Source organism: Acinonyx jubatus, chromosome B1 (genome assembly GCF_027475565.1).
Source record: "Acinonyx jubatus isolate Ajub_Pintada_27869175 chromosome B1, VMU_Ajub_asm_v1.0, whole genome shotgun sequence".
Classification (NCBI taxonomy): Eukaryota; Metazoa; Chordata; class Mammalia; order Carnivora; family Felidae; genus Acinonyx; species Acinonyx jubatus.
This window is the reverse complement of record NC_069382.1, coordinates 182,753,302-182,769,008: the sequence shown is the minus strand read 5'-3', so window position 1 is coordinate 182,769,008 and position 15,707 is coordinate 182,753,302. Positions and strand designations below refer to the sequence as shown.

At 41.4% G+C, this 15,707-nt stretch overlaps 1 long non-coding RNA gene across 1 annotated transcript in view; it reads right to left on the bottom strand.

Moving 5' to 3' along the window:
- LOC113599456 (uncharacterized) overlaps positions 1–10,829 on the bottom strand; it is a 57,940-nt gene extending 47,111 nt beyond the window's left edge. Inside the window, exon 1 of the long non-coding RNA XR_003420382.2 lies at positions 10,095–10,829. This is a non-coding gene — a long non-coding RNA (uncharacterized LOC113599456). The remainder of the gene's footprint in view (positions 1–10,094) is intronic.
- Between the last annotated feature and the right edge of the window lie 4,878 nt (positions 10,830–15,707).

Genomic DNA, 15,707 nt, shown 5'->3' with positions numbered 1-15,707 from the left:
CTTTGATTAGCATTCTCCTAATGTGACATTTCCTCGGAAAATGTTTGGCTTGGTCCTAGGATCCCCCTTACCAATGGGCATACTTCTGTACCGCCCTAAGTGTGTATAAGCCAGAGGTGATATGCAAAATATTTAATATCTGATAAAACAGAGGCAATGAGGAATCAAAATGAATGATGGCAAGAGGACTGGAGGTGGATCCTGGAAGGTCTCCATACTATGTCGAGCACTGATTCGTTAGTAGCTGTATCTAAGGTTACAGACTGGGGATGTGGGGAAACAGCTGCTTACCAAGCAGTCTAATTCTTAGCAACCACTAGAGTATACCTCAAGATTTTATCTAGGTTGGTGTTTTCTAATACAGGCCTATTTTTTCATCCTCCATAATGCATTGCCCATTAGACTAATCCCTAAACTTAGGCACTAATTGACAGGATTGCTCACAAAAATGTCATATGCACATGTATTGGCTTTAGTTGTCCAGTATGAAAATTGGTAGAAGCAAAATCATCCCCCAAATTACTAGGTTTTTGAGGGGATGATGTTATTCAAGAAACCTCAAATTTATTATTTTTAACCCTATAAGCCCTCGAAACTTCATGAACAAGAAATAAACTAGAAGTTTGTACATTCCTCAGGAAAAGTATCTTCTCCAAAGTCAACTTCAAATATAGTCATGATGAATACTAGGGATCCTCATAGGAAAAGATAGGTAGATTGTCTAATAAAAAAAAAGGTGGACTCCAGGGTCAGGAAAAGTCCGTGCTATTTGACATATGTTATAGACCAGTAATTTGTACGTAATTCCCATTCTTCCTTTTTCTAAAATAAAGATTCTATTGTAGTTACCCTGTTCCTTCACCACCCCTGGATACTGGATGAAGGGAGTAGACAACTTATCTTTCCTAATAGTCTCTAGACTAGAAAATTCACATCTGGATCTGATAGCGAGGAGTGGACATTACTCAGAGATGATACACTTTAAGCTAGATCCTAAAATAAATGATCTTTGGGGTTACTTCCTCTAGAAAAAGGCTAAGTAGACTCTATTAAAATGTGTACATGAAGAATGGTATGCACGGATGCCCACTAGTCTAAGGAATGTCAGAGACTGTTCATTGTTGAATTCAGTACTTACCTCTAACCTCCTTCTCCTGTGCCCCATCCACCGCAGAGGCCAGAGAAGCTACATATGTTTTCCCAGCTCCCCTTACAACCAGGGTGAGCCACATGACATACTTCTAAACAAAAAAGATGTGAAGGTCAGAGGTAAGGTGTGAAAGCTTTTACTTTACTGATGAAATGAACAGACATCACTGATAATTTACCTTACCCCATTTTTCCTAACTTTAAGTAGACATGAGATTTGGTGATGTGGTATCCATCTGATAACCATGAACAACAAACGAACAAACCAACCGAGAGATTTAAAGAGGTGCAAGCCCTGACACTACTATGCTAGTGAACACACGTCAGCAATAATCAACCTCCTGATTCTTGAGTGCAAAACAGTTACTCATATTATTTTACACCACTGCTGATTGAGTTTGCTGGTGTTTGCCACGGAAAACATCCTTACTAACAGAGCCCTTTGTGATGCAATTAAAGTCTCTAACATCATTACCCAAGTGAAAACAACGGTGAATTTTGCACTGCACATTTTTTATATTTTCTTAGATCAACATCTCTGTTTCCTTACAGTCCATGTGGGATGTCTGTTCTCTGCTACGAAATCTGTCAGGGTACAATTTTGTAGCAACCCCAACTGGGCAAACAATACAAGGGCCAGATGGCTATTATGATACATCAATCCTTCCAGAAGCAAATTTTATAATAAAAAATTTAGAACCCCCCAAAATTATCAGAAAACTAAACACAATTGAAGTAGCAATTAGGCATGAATCAACAATAAAAAAAAAAGTCATAGAATTCAAGCTAGCATTCCAAGCACCATGCCTATGATAGATATTGCTGATGATTACAGTATCTTTTTTCAGAGATACCACTTCATACCTGAGAATACTTCATAATGGTTCTAGGCAACCATTATCCAGTAATTGGAGCTGGCACATAATGTGAAACCTAACTGTATCTCCTAATAACTGCATAGTCACGCTATATATATAGTCACAATCCGAACAAAAATCCATGTTCACTAGAAATCGATAATATCTTTGGGGGAGGGAGTTTGGAGGGTACCAACTAAGTGTTTCAATTTCATTTTGTACCCCTTCTTATTTCTCTTAAGTCCTAGTTGACCTTGTCATCTTCATGGCTACCTAGTCAAGAAGACATATAAAATCACATTGAGTTCTGAAAAGCCCCATTATTATGACCTTGTGCCCATCACTATAGCTAGTAAACAGTCTACGCCCTTTGTATTAATCATTGATTGATTATATCTCGATCCCTTTGTCGTTGCATCTGAACATTTGAAACGTGGCCAAAACTAGTCTTACTGTTACGTATAAAAAGAAATTTCTATTACCTCTTTACAAAAGATTGTGTATCTGCCCTTTTGGACAAATGGGCACACACATTTGTTTCTAGATATGACTTTTTGGAAGACAGCCTCTCTCCTATACAGGAAAAGACATCCTGGCTTGAGAGACTTTTCATTTTCTACTTCAAATCTATCCGGCAACTTAAAGGATAGATACAAAGGAGTAGAACTATTAGGAGTTAATGCTTAACACTTTCCTGCCAGGTACATGGAATGTCCTTCTTTGATCTGGGCTGTATTGAAAGAGTGCTAAAAGATACTACAGAAGATACCAAAATAGAAAGAGATGCTATCGGGAAACTCAGGCAATTGCTGTTTGGTGACCTGAAAGGAAAGAATTACATATGAGAAAAGCAAAGGATAAAATACAAGGAAAAGAAAATACAGGTCACGGGGAACAAAATAAAACATAAAATTAAGTTGAGTAACATTTTAGAAATGAGTGTATACATATATATGTGTGTGTGTGTGTGTGTGTGTGTATACATACATATATATGTATGTATGTGTATATATATATATATATATATATATATATGAAAAAATGGTCTAAGAAAATTGGACTTCTGCTAAAAGCAACCCTAGAAGTATAAGAAATCTGAAAAATAGAGAAAGTTTGACATAAAATCAGCTGGTGTCAGTAAGAAAGAATGGGCATGGAAATTCCAGCTCCCCATGACAAAATGGCATGATCTGGAAAAATAACTGTAAGTTCTCTCATTGTAGGTGATGCTGTGAGCCCTCCCCCAAGGGAGGAAACAAAAACCACATGAGGCAAAGACAGTAAACAAATGAAGAAGGGCATTTTGACTTTGTATTCAGTCATTCAATTATTCAAATATTTAGTGAATCTCTACTAATGCTAGGCACTGTGCTGGGTGATGAGTGTATGTCAGTTGGCAAAAGCCTCAAAATACCTGCCCTCATTTCTAGCAAGGGAAAGACGTGATACACTCTAAGGAATTGTAGAGATCATATCCCTTCTGTATTATATAATCGTGTAAAATTAAGCCTAAGTATTGACAACTTTTCAGATTCCACTGACCTATGGTCTAATGAAGTCAGTGTAAGAGAGAAATTATGTATTTGCATATACATATTGCCTTGCCTATTTATGAGTCAGCATCCCTTCCTATAAGAAACCATGCTTTGCTAGAAGCTCAATTTCTTGATCAGGAGATGTAAAGTGGACTAGGCAGTCTTATATGCTATTCCCCCTGACCTTGCTCTTTAGGTTAAGGAGGGTTAAACCTTCAAAAGAAGGGGTAATCAAGCAATGTTTAGCACTAGAAAAATCTCAAAGAAATTAGTAAAGATACTCAAGGCCAAAGCACTCAGAGATAACATCTTCTTTAAAGGTAAAAAAGTTAGTATAAGGATAGGTTAAGAAGTATGTTTTCAGGCAGGGGCTGCTGTTCTAGGTCATCTGTCTATCCACCCACCCATCCATCCATCCATCCATCCATCCATCTGTCCATCCGTCCATCCATCCACCCATGTATTCTAGGAAGAGCAGGGAGCTATGCAGAGGCACAGGCAACTTTATCCTCACTAGGAAAGAGGTGCCCTGATACAAGTTGACTTGCAAAATCATATTCAAATCCCATGGAGTTTATGTTGTAGGCTTTGTCAGTAGAGTTGATTCATGCGGGGGAGGGGGGTGGCACTTGTGACACCAGCCATATTTGTCTCCAGCCCAGTCTCTTCTTCTCGTCCTGTGCACTGTTACATTTTTTAAATTCTTTTTAAACACATGGGCTTTGGTATCCAATTTCCCAAAGTTGCTGGATAGCCCTGTTTGTGATAGACAAAGTCAAGCCAAAATCCTACAAAGAGAAATTTGCCTGCTGTCAGAGATCTGACATACTTTTGTATGAATGATGTAGATAGATTCTATAAAGCATTAAAGCAATCCCTGAGAGATTTATGTTGAACACAATCACTCTTATATAGACATATATCTTGGAAGTCCACTCCTTGACATTTCTTCCTTAAGACAAAAATTAAATAATGACTCTCTGTGAAAACATTAAAGGTCTCCTTTTACTGGGGAAAAATGAGCAAAATCACAGGGCACTTTTGAAGCTTAACTTCTGTTTAGCCCACCTTGAATTCCTTTGACACACTTCTAGGTCTACCTAAGAGCAGTAGGAGAGATTCCGTAAACTAGAGATTTATAACATATGACAACTCAACCCAGATCCTTATGAAACTAGAAGTGAGTCAGCAACATTATAGCTGCTTGAAATTCAGGGCATTTCAGAGTGAGGGGGAGAAATCTTCAAGAATTCCACAGGCAATGTTTTACTCTGAAAAATTGCTGAGAATTCTTCAGAGGCGAAGTGGTGCCTGAGTTTTTATTTTCCATGGCTAGCTGGTAAATGAACCAAGGCTTTGTGAGTTGGGATCAGACAGCTGATGACAAGAAGGGCCACATCAGCGGGATGTCTAGTTGCTTCCACACAACCTCTCTCAGAAAGTAGTTAACCTTCAATGGCTCCCATTCCCTTCAAGAAAATAATCTCCAATCCTTAATGCAGGCTATAGGCCCTTAATTAACTGGCTCCGGCCTCACTAGTCACACATGCCATCTGCTCAGGCTTTCTGCTCCTCTCCTCCATACTATTGCCAAACTGAAATTCTCTCATTGCCTCGATGAATCATGCTCTAGTTCTAATTAATTGTTGAATTGACCCTCGATGGATCCATAATATAAAACAACTAATTATTATACATAATAATAACAAAATTAGAGTCTCCATGTATTGAATATCTACTCAATGCCAGACATAAGTCTCATGCTTCTATTTTACTAATTTTCACCCAAACCCTGCAAAGCAGGCTATATATCTTTTAGAGTTCAGGAACCTACATTTTGAGAGGATAGATAATTTGCTTAAGGTAACACTGATAGTATGTGGTGGACATACAACTTTAGCGTAGGTCTTTTTGGTGTCCACGCACACTATCTTCCTGTGCTTTTTCCCCCTAATTAACTCATCTTTGACTCTCAGTACTCAATGCATTGCAGCCATGTTCAGAAAGGTTTCCTCTGATGCCCTCTGCTCCTGTGGGGAGAACAGGTACTTCTCTTGCTATTGGAAAGCAATTAAAACGTCTAGGAGTTACTGGTTTGCTTCTCTGTCTCCCCTCTCTTAGAATACGAGCAACAACCAGCACTCTTTCTTCTCCGTAGCATCTTTACCTCCCATAAGGTAGCAGCTCATAAGATGTTTCTCACCCGTGGCCAACCATAAATGAGCGAATGATTGAAGAGGTGTCACGTGGTGATTCAAGAACCAGGTGAAGCCAGGAAAAAGATATCTTAAGCCTTTGCCAGCGAGCACTTTCTGAAGCTACCCTCTCTTACTTTACTAGCGGTGAGCACTGACTAGGACAACTAGATGTAGCTAAAAACCCAGGGCTTGGTTTTTTGAGCCCTCACCCTCACCCTCACCGAACCCCCTCAGCCCAGTTCACCTCTCCAAATGATCCAGAAAAACTAAAAGACAAAATCATCTCCCTACAAGGAGGTTTAAGAGTGATCATGTAAGGTAGCTGCTGAGGGACCGGCGTGAAGGGAAGTCATGATAAAGGCTGTTAGGAGGCTCTGCTGAATCGTAACTCGGGAGAAATGTGGCAGGATTCATCAGGCTGTGGTTAGGAGACCTATGAGCAAATTTTACTGCCTGACCTTAACTAGAGAATTGATTTTTCTTTTCTCACAAATCTCATAACAAGCGTAGAACAGAGAAAAGACAAGAAGCCAGCAGGGATGGAGAGAAGAGCTGGCAGAGCTGAAGGGATTCTTCCCTTCTTTCCTGAAGAAGAAGAATGTGATCTCTGCCAGGCTCAGGCCCGGGCCAGGGCCCCGCTGCAAATGAAATCCATGCATCTCCTGAGCTCTTCAAGGTTGGGAATTTCCAGACCAAATCGCAGAGCAGGTCGCAGAATGAGGATCACAGGAGAGGACATTGATTTCCTGCTTCACTTTCAAAGGCACAGATTCATGCATGTAAACACACACACACACACACACACACACACATACACACACACACACACACACACACACACACCTGTTTTCCTTTCTTCTCTCTCCATCTCTTTCCGCACTTGACAAGGAATCCCTGTTGCACATAAGCCCCGCCCATGCTTGTTTACTAGCTAGTATATATTTTCAGTCACTCAGATGTCTTACTATCCTACTGAACTGGGATTATGGAGCATGCAGGGAGCACCAGGTACTTGAGTTGCAGAAACTCTTCCGAAGTATGCCATTTATTAAGTAACGAAAACTCTTCCCTGGCAGACATGGTTATCACAAATGTTGCAGTCATTTGCAATTTTAAAAAAGGTAACCATGAGTATTTTTATATGTCACCTCTAGGGATTCCTGAACTGACCAAACTTCTTGATCATAATAGCTGTTGGCTGGTGTAATCACACTTAACTCCTGGGGACTGTGAGCACCCAGGGAGGGGATGAATCTCCTGCCATGTTGGAACAGAGAAATAATCAATATTTGCTGTTATTATTAGTCACTGGTAATATTAGTCCCATTTTATAGATAAAGAGGCTGAGGCTTACAAGAGTTCCAGGCTTGCCCAAAGTCACACACCTAGCAATTGATGGAGCCAGGTTTTGGTTCCACTGGGTGTACGTGAAGAATCCATCAAGGCTTCTGGACAAAATAGAAATGGGTGTAGAATCAGAGGAGCAGAGAGACTCACACGGCTGCCATTTTCTCTCCTTGTCTCAGAGGAGAAGGCCAAAAAAATGCTTCTTAATGGGTTAAAGACAAGGAAGGTCCAACACCGTGTATGTGGTAAGAAATCAGCAGCGGGTCCTTGGGACAACTTCGCCAAACACCTCCATCTCAGAACAAAGTTGCTCCAGCTGCATTTACCGGGAAGTGCCATTAACTCCTTGGAACTCAATTGCATTCTGACATCTTATTCATCTTCCAGATTATTTCCCATCACTGACCCCGATCTTATTAGAAAAACCTTGGAGAATATCAGTAATGGCACCTTTTCTTTCTTGCTCGCTTGCTTTTTTTTTTTTTTGACAAGTTACTCCAGAATGGATTTAATATCTTAAAATTGTCATTGATTGAAACTAGTAATTCTAAATGAGCAGTTTAAAACTAATATCCCTCTTTTTTTTTTTAATATTTTTTCTCCCTAGCTACTCGACACTTGGTCTTTTCAAGGGTGTCTTCCTAAGCATTCAACAGGCCATAAAGATGTCCATGGCAGACAAAGATGGCGAGAAAATGTCCAGGAGCATAGGACCTCCCCAGAGACGTCACTTATTCTCCCACTGAATCGCCCACCTACCAAAGAGTTTAGCATATAGTAGGTGCTCAAGAAATATGGAACAAATCAGGAAAAGTCATTCATAACTGGAGCTTATTATTCATAAAATTAGAGGCTAGAATCTCAACACTCAGTAGTTCTTCAGTGGAGCTTTTGTGAGAAACAAACTACCAACATGCAGGTAGAGTGGAGGACCTGGAGGCAATGAACTTTTGTCTACTTCAAACATTTCTCTTCTCTCTCTCTCTCTTCCGGCAACCTTCTACTAACTGAATTTCCCATCCCTTCCCTAAGGAAGGGCACTAACTTTGGAATTCAGAGCAGTTAGCCCAGATAAGTTTATTTAACTAGCTAATAAAGACCTCGGGCCCTGGAAGGACAAAGATATGGGGTGGGTGAGTCCCAGTTCCAGGAGGTAATCAGAAGTGCTCAACCAAAAGGGTGGCATGATTGGTTGCTGTTTGAGCAGAGGAAGTTGAAGAGAGCATGCTAAAGGGACGGCCACCTAAACCCAATTCACCAACATAACTAGCTTGGCCCTGACACCAAATGAATGGCATGGGTTTGCTGCAAGAAAGCCATGTTTGCATTGTTCACGAGAGAAATGCAGCATCATGAATAATAATAATAATCATAATAATAGGTTTGGGGGTCCAAAAAACCTAAATTGGAGTTCCATCTTCATCCCTTTTTAGCTATCAGGCCTATGACTTACTTTGTGTTTACTCAGTTTTCTCACCTGTAAAATGGGTATAGTTGCCCCTCCTATTCGGTGGCGCAATAAGGCATAATTGAGATCATGAAAATGCCTAAGATTGAGTCCAGTGCAGAAGAGATGCACAGTGAATGGTAGTTTTATCACCCTCAGTAATTATCAACAATTCTTTTCGAAGCAATCTTTAGCCTTGTTACTAAAGCAAAAATGAAGAGGGTCAAGGGAAAGAGGTAACTAAACATGGAAAGGGAAGAGCAGGGACAGGAATATTTATCAAGCATCTACAAGGTGCCTTCACATAAGAACACACCCTGAGGAAAAACAAAATGTGTCATATGAATCTAGCCTTCTCTGTCTCCCTCGTCACATCACCATATCCCACAGACCCCAACTCTTCAGGCTCCCAAAAATACAGAAACACTGATGGAAAAGGAGAAACGTGAGTGGGAGGAAGAAGAAGAAAATTCTGTATAAACCGAAAGCTTAATTGCTGGAGTGTCAGACCCGGACACTTTCTGAGTTATCGCAAAACTCTGAGTAGCCTCATAGGGGAGAGGGAGATTCCCACACTGCCAATAAGACGTGATCCCTTAGGGGCGCCTGGGCGGCTCAGTCGGGTAAGCATCCAACTCTTGATTTCCGCTCAAGTCATGATTTCCTGGTTGGTGAGATCGAGTCCTGCATTGGGCTCTGTGCTGCAGCACGGAGACTGCTGGGGATTCTCTCTCCCCTTCTCTCTCTTTGCCCCTCCCCTGCTCACTCTCTCTCTCTCTCTCTCTCTCCCACAATAAATTAACATTAAAAATAAAAGGAAGCGATCCCTTAAGAACACAAGCCCCGTAGCAAATGGAAACCTGGTGTGCACTGGTTCAAACATTCCAGGGGAAGGGACCAAGAAGGACGGCTGAGCGATCAGAATCACGGAGTCACAGAGTCAGGCAGTATGAGCTTATAATCTTGGGAAATTCTGGAAGAGAAGAGTTTGCATCCCTCCTGCTATTTGTTTATCACCTCTTCAGAAGTATTCAAATGAGCTGAGACAACTGCTTCACTTGGCATTTGGATCCATCTATTAGCCACTCCGGGCCGCGAGTGCTTAGTCATTTCTTAGCTCATGTCACTGCCACTTTGTTCGCGCATTTGACACTGACTCCAATAACCTTGTAGCATCTGCCCTCCCAATTCCCTGAAAACCCTGAGCAGCCTGCTTCGATGAACGCTCCTTTGAATGTCCTTTTCTCTTTCTCTCTCTCTCTCTCTCTCTCTCTCTCTCTCTCTTTTTTCTTTTGACAAGGAAAAGAGCTATCAGGTTTCTTGAACATTCTTGAATAGCTAATTCCTGGAGTCCTTGTCCTCACTCCTTCCCCTCTGTACCTCACTGGCATTTGCTCCGAGATCTGCTGCTTTTCAAACAACGACCTGGCACCGAGCTGAGGTTTCCAAATGTTAACTCCCTGGCATCAGTCCTGTAGGTGCTGCAAGAATTTTTCCCTGATTTGCACACAAACCCTTTCATTTCGATGCATATCAGGGTCAGCCCGGCTTTCTGCCTTACCTACAAGGTGGTTTGGAGGCCATGGCCCAGAGGACAGCTAGAGAAGTGTTCCTCTTCCTTTTCAAAGCATCTCTCAGCCGCTCTCACCCAATCATTTAGAAATGCACAGTCCTCCCAGGTTCTTATTTAAACCCCTACAGGCAGAGTCACGCGGTGGACCCTTACCTACACTCCAGCTTGTCAGACTTCCTTCAGGGAAGTCTGCACAGGCTCCAGCAGCTTGTCTGTTCTGTTCTCATGCCCTTGCTCAAGGGAAAGCTTGTCTAAAGCTCCTATGATGGAAGAAACTTTCCCACCCAGGTGTCACTGTCAATATGATTATTTTAGCAGATTGCCACGAGGCTATGATGTCTACTCTAGGGTGAAGGAGTGGTCTCACCTGCCTGATATCCATTGGTTTCCACATTCCGTGCTTGATTCTTACAAGCAGAATGTAAGTGGAGCCTGGCGAGAGGAAATCAAAGAGAGAAGGCCACACGAGTAAAAGAATCCGTTCATTCACCTATTAATTCAAAAAACTTTTTCTGAGTGCTACCATATGGATCTGGGAAAGGTGATGGGGAGTCAAGGAGACACATGGCTGAGGCCTTTGTTCTCTGGAACCTCAAGAGTCTAGAAGAGAAAGTGAAACCATTTTGATAGCATATAAGCAGAGCCTGTTACTTAAGAGGAGTATTTAACCAATGCTGAGTGAAGATTAGGGATTTAATAAGAGCTTTCCAGAAGGAACAGTGTTGGAGTCAAATCGCAATGGAAATGAAAAACTGTTTATGGTTGGCCTGTTGTGACTCAGACAGAGTGACAAGTGCTAGATATACGTCAACAAAATAGACTCTGTCCTGACATCATGGAGCTTAAATTCCAGCTCAGGACCTAGAGAGATGGAGTTGGGGATGGGAGGCGCTTAGATTCTCGTTGTAAAGGCCACGTGTTAGTTAACAACTACTGAATGTTCCTATGTGCCAGATGCCATGCTAGATACATCATATTTAATCTTTAGAATGACATTATATAGCAGATATTGCTATTTCCACTTAAAGGTGATATAACTGGGATTTAGAGAGCAGTAACAGCCTGCTTACAAAGTTTACAAGTACTAGATCTGGGATTTGATATCCAGTATGTCTTACCCCAAAGCATGGGCTCTTAATCACCATGGGGAAAAGGCCGATGGGCTCTCTCATAGAGCAGGTGAAGGAGGGCATTCCAAGTAGAGGGGATGGCTTTTGCAAAGCTTCGGAAACATGATAGAATAGAGCATACTGTATTCTGGAAGCTGTAAAGGATGCAGTAAGAGCGGAGCTGTCATGCCGGGGGCAATAGCGCTGGGAACATGAGGAAAAAGAATGTTTGTGTGAGGGGAGAGACCGTTCATAGATGAGTTCACACTCAATGCCAAGGACTTGGCATTTGGTTCCAGGGAGTCTTTTTTAAAGAGCACATCAGTGGACTCTAAGTAAGGGCAGGGTAGGATAAAATTGGGGTTCCAGAAACAGTATTTTGAACTAAACGGAAGAAATGGTGGAATTGGTTATATACGAAATGATGACGATGAGAAACGATCAATTTGAGAGCTTTGAAAGAAGTAAAGAAAACGCGATGATCTTCGATTTGGTGAAATTAGATGTGGTGAGGAAAAGGAGGAAGGATTTATAGTGACTCCTAGGTTTTTGGACAGGGCAGGTTGAGTTGATGACAATCTCTGGAAAGAGGAATGTAAGTAGATTTTTAGGGAATAAGATGATATGTTCGGCTTGGGAACATATCATCTTATTGTTAGGGGAAACTCAAGAGGACATGTCCAGTAGGTCAATGAGTCCGAGCAGTGGTTGGGTTGGTGAAATTGATATAGAAGTCATCTCCCAGGGCCTTTGGGAAGTCAGTGTTATTGGAGTCAGTGATGCATCTCAAGGATACAGTGACACACATCAAGAACAGAAAGATGATTCAAGAAAAAAGCCAGGGGAATATCAACATGAAAGAGTTAAGTCGAGGAAAAGAAACTAACAAAGGAGAATATGATAGGATAGCCAGAAGAGAAGGATGAGAGCATATTTTTCTACCTGCATACCATTTTAGAATTGGAAGCTATCTACCCCCTTTGCTTTGAGATGTGGTCAGTGGGGCTGGGAGAGATAAAGGGTATTGGCAGGGTGCGTATAGCTGACTAATACTAAAGCCAGAACTAACACCCAGAGATTCTAGTCCAACTGATGCCAGGGTTTTGGTTTCTTTGTTTTTGTTTTTGTTTCCCTTAGTCTATCTGGAATAGTGTAGGAGGACTAAAAAATGTTGATTGAAAAAGTATTCTTTGGAACTCAGATTTCATTACAAATTTCCATGTTTTGAAAGGCATCTCAATTGTCACTGAGAAGGGATGTGAATGTGCTCATTGTCTGCCAGGTTCTTTGACACAGATCAGGAAATATCATATCAACCCCACAAAATGGACTTAATTTTCCACTTTTTATTGAGGAAACTGAAGCTAAGAGATGTAAAGAAATAAATTTCCTGGGATCACGTGGGGAAAGAAGACAGTTATTTCACCGTCCCACTGTTCTCATTACTTGCCAACTTGATCAGAGCTGACTCCATATTCAAACTCGACAGAAGGGACAATTTTAGAGGGGCACACAATACTAATAAAAGGGGGAGGCCAGGTTGATTTAAAACTGTTGTTCTCTGTACTGGGGGACTGAGATGAATTCTACAGTGGAGCCATAGCTTTGGGGAAATTAGCAATATCTTTCAAGAAATGCCAATAACTGAGAACCAACTTCAGAGTTATCAGTTGGTGCTTTGCTCCTTCAGAGCAAGTCTATCAATGTGCAGAGGCCTCAGCCTCTTCTGTTGGACATGAGTTAATGTAGTCAAAATATGACATGCTATTTTTATTTCTTACCCGGGTCAGCCATACTCTAACAATGCATTTCAAAGCACTGCTGATGGAAGCTCCACCTGAAACCTGTTCTCGCAGATAAGTGTCTTCATCCCATTCATCCTTTCAAGAAAAAGAAATCGTACTGCACGGCAGCATTTTCATCTGCTTTTTGGTTTCTACCAGAGATAAATTGTGCCTGCTGCCACCTAATTCATATCAGTCACCTGGAAAGCAGAGATTGGGAGACAACAGGCTTCTCTTTCTTGATAAACAGATTGCTGGGGAAGGGATGCACATGAATGTGACAATTCATTTGGCCATGGAAATAGGAGAAATGAGACTTTTGGGACAGATACTTGGAAGGCATGAGGAAATCTCTTTCGGCTTCATCCACCTTCAGATCAGGTGAGGCTTTTGCACTAAGTTGCGAGCTTCCCGAGGTCCTCATATTCAGCAGAAATTTCTAGGCCCCTAGAAAGGTTGCCCTAAAGCTGTAGCCAGACTGTTAATGACCAAATACTTGGAAAACTGGCTCTGGGGACTGAGGAGGGCACCTGTTGGAAGGAGCACTGGGTGTTGCGTGGAAACCAATTTGACAATAAATTTCATATTAAAAAAAATTAATTAACAACAAAAAAGGAAAACTGGCCCTGTATCCCTTTCATTAGCAGCCCCCTTGCCTGACCCAAGTTCTCTCTTGGGTAAAGAACCCAAAAGCCTGGCCTCCATAGTATGTAATGCAAGGAATCCAGTATCAGAACCAAGCAGCTAGAAAAGAAGACCAAATGATGTTTAGAAGCAAGAAGCAGCAGACAGCTTCCCCAGAGCTACCCCGTGGGAGAAGATGTCCTAAAGTGCTGAGAAAAGACGGTTGTTTTGCGTGGACCAAGTGGAACAAGTTCATCCCAACTACCCTCAAATGAAGATATCACATCTTTGTCCTAGCAAAACCGTTGTGTCAGGAGGTGGTTCTCTGAGCCATGAGAGGGCAAATGCCACCATATGAGTATTCCTTACACCCAATTTGCTACAGAAGGCTTGAGGGATCATTTTCCCATCTCAAGAATCATAAATTGCCATTTTTACAGGAGTCTCAGAAGAATGATACTCCAGAAATGCTTCATAGCCACAGAATTTGGGGATTAGTTTAGCTAAACATGAAAATTCACACCCATCCCTCCGTCCAGTCAGTATCCTCATAAACCCAAAGGGCAAAACAAAGGTAAATTAATAAATTAAAATATGATATTGTCATGGCTGTGACAGATGTGGATGTAGAAGACAAAAACGAGCCAGTCTACAAATCTGGGGTAGGAGGCGGGGATAGGTCTGAAGGGTTTTTGTCGAGACAGCAACACTTGAACTGAGTCAAGGAAATACGGCAAGAGTTCATAGGCAGAGTGGGGAACTCTAGAATGCTTTCAATTCTAGAGAGACCTGGGGAAAAGATTGTTGTACTACTTCTACTTCTGCCATTGCCCAGTTCTACATATCAAGGTCAACTCAGGCAGTAAAGATCCCATAGAGACTTCACTGTCCAGCCCCCTTTTCTTAGTGGATTTGTTTCCATAGATCTTGGGACATTTCCTAGTTATATGCTCATGACACTGTAATAAATCCACTGGATTACAAATTACTCAAGACAGGGTCTCTCATTAACTCATTTTTTTCCACTTTGGTGACTGAAACAGTGTCTGGGACAGAGCAGGTATTTTGCTGGCATTTGTCAATACAGTACATGTCTCTACACTTGATTAAGAATTTCTGAAAGATAGGAACTATATGATTCATCCCTTTTAGGTCTAGTACAACACTCAAAGTAGATGTCCAATAACTTTAATGAATGAAAAAATAAGTGAAAAAGAAAGTTCTTAGGCATTGAGAATATAAATACTACATCTTCTTGGAGCCCACTCAAACTTCAATGTGATAGTGAAGTCAATGACACACCCACTATATGTCCTTTTTCTGATCGCCCAGTGTCATTGTCTTCCCTGCCTTTCTCCAGTCAGTGAGGGCTTGGGTACCCAGATTTGTTCACTTTTGCTCTAACACACCTTGAAATTATCTGAGCAACAGTGGGCTAGAACTGGTAATGTCTCTGGTTCATTGGCTTACATCATTTTCGTTATTTATTATCATTTTATCTTTTCAGTTTTATTTTAAATTTTTAAAATATGTGAATCACCAAATGTTGATTATTTGTAAGAATTTTGTGTAAGTCACCCATGGAAGAGATATTTTGTGGGAAGGAAACCTGTACACGGACCTCACAACTCCCACTATGGGTGCAGCTGCCTGATCTTTAATGAGACTGATTCTGCCTCCTGTTCTGGCCACACCTGACTGGTCAGTCAATATCCCTGTTGTCCTAACGGGCTCAATTTCTTCTGTAAGAGTTTGTTATTGTCACTGTATTGCTGGTTCATGTTCTGATATTGTATGGCGCTCAGCAACCGGTAGCATAAGTGATGTAACTGCAGCCTGTTCTAACTCAGGCTCTACCGTTGCGTGACCTGAAGCCAGGAACTTAGCTTCTGTGACCCAAGAATCTTTGTATGTGTCCTTGAAGATCCTCATCGTGATGCTAGTTCTAGAATCCTTTGAGTTTTATTTATCTTCTCAGTGAGAATCCGTGAAGACAACAGGGATGGCATTTCACTCTAACAAGTAGGTTTCCTTTAGAAGGGAGAGGGGTGACCTTGGAAGGATGGAAAAATTGCCACGGATCT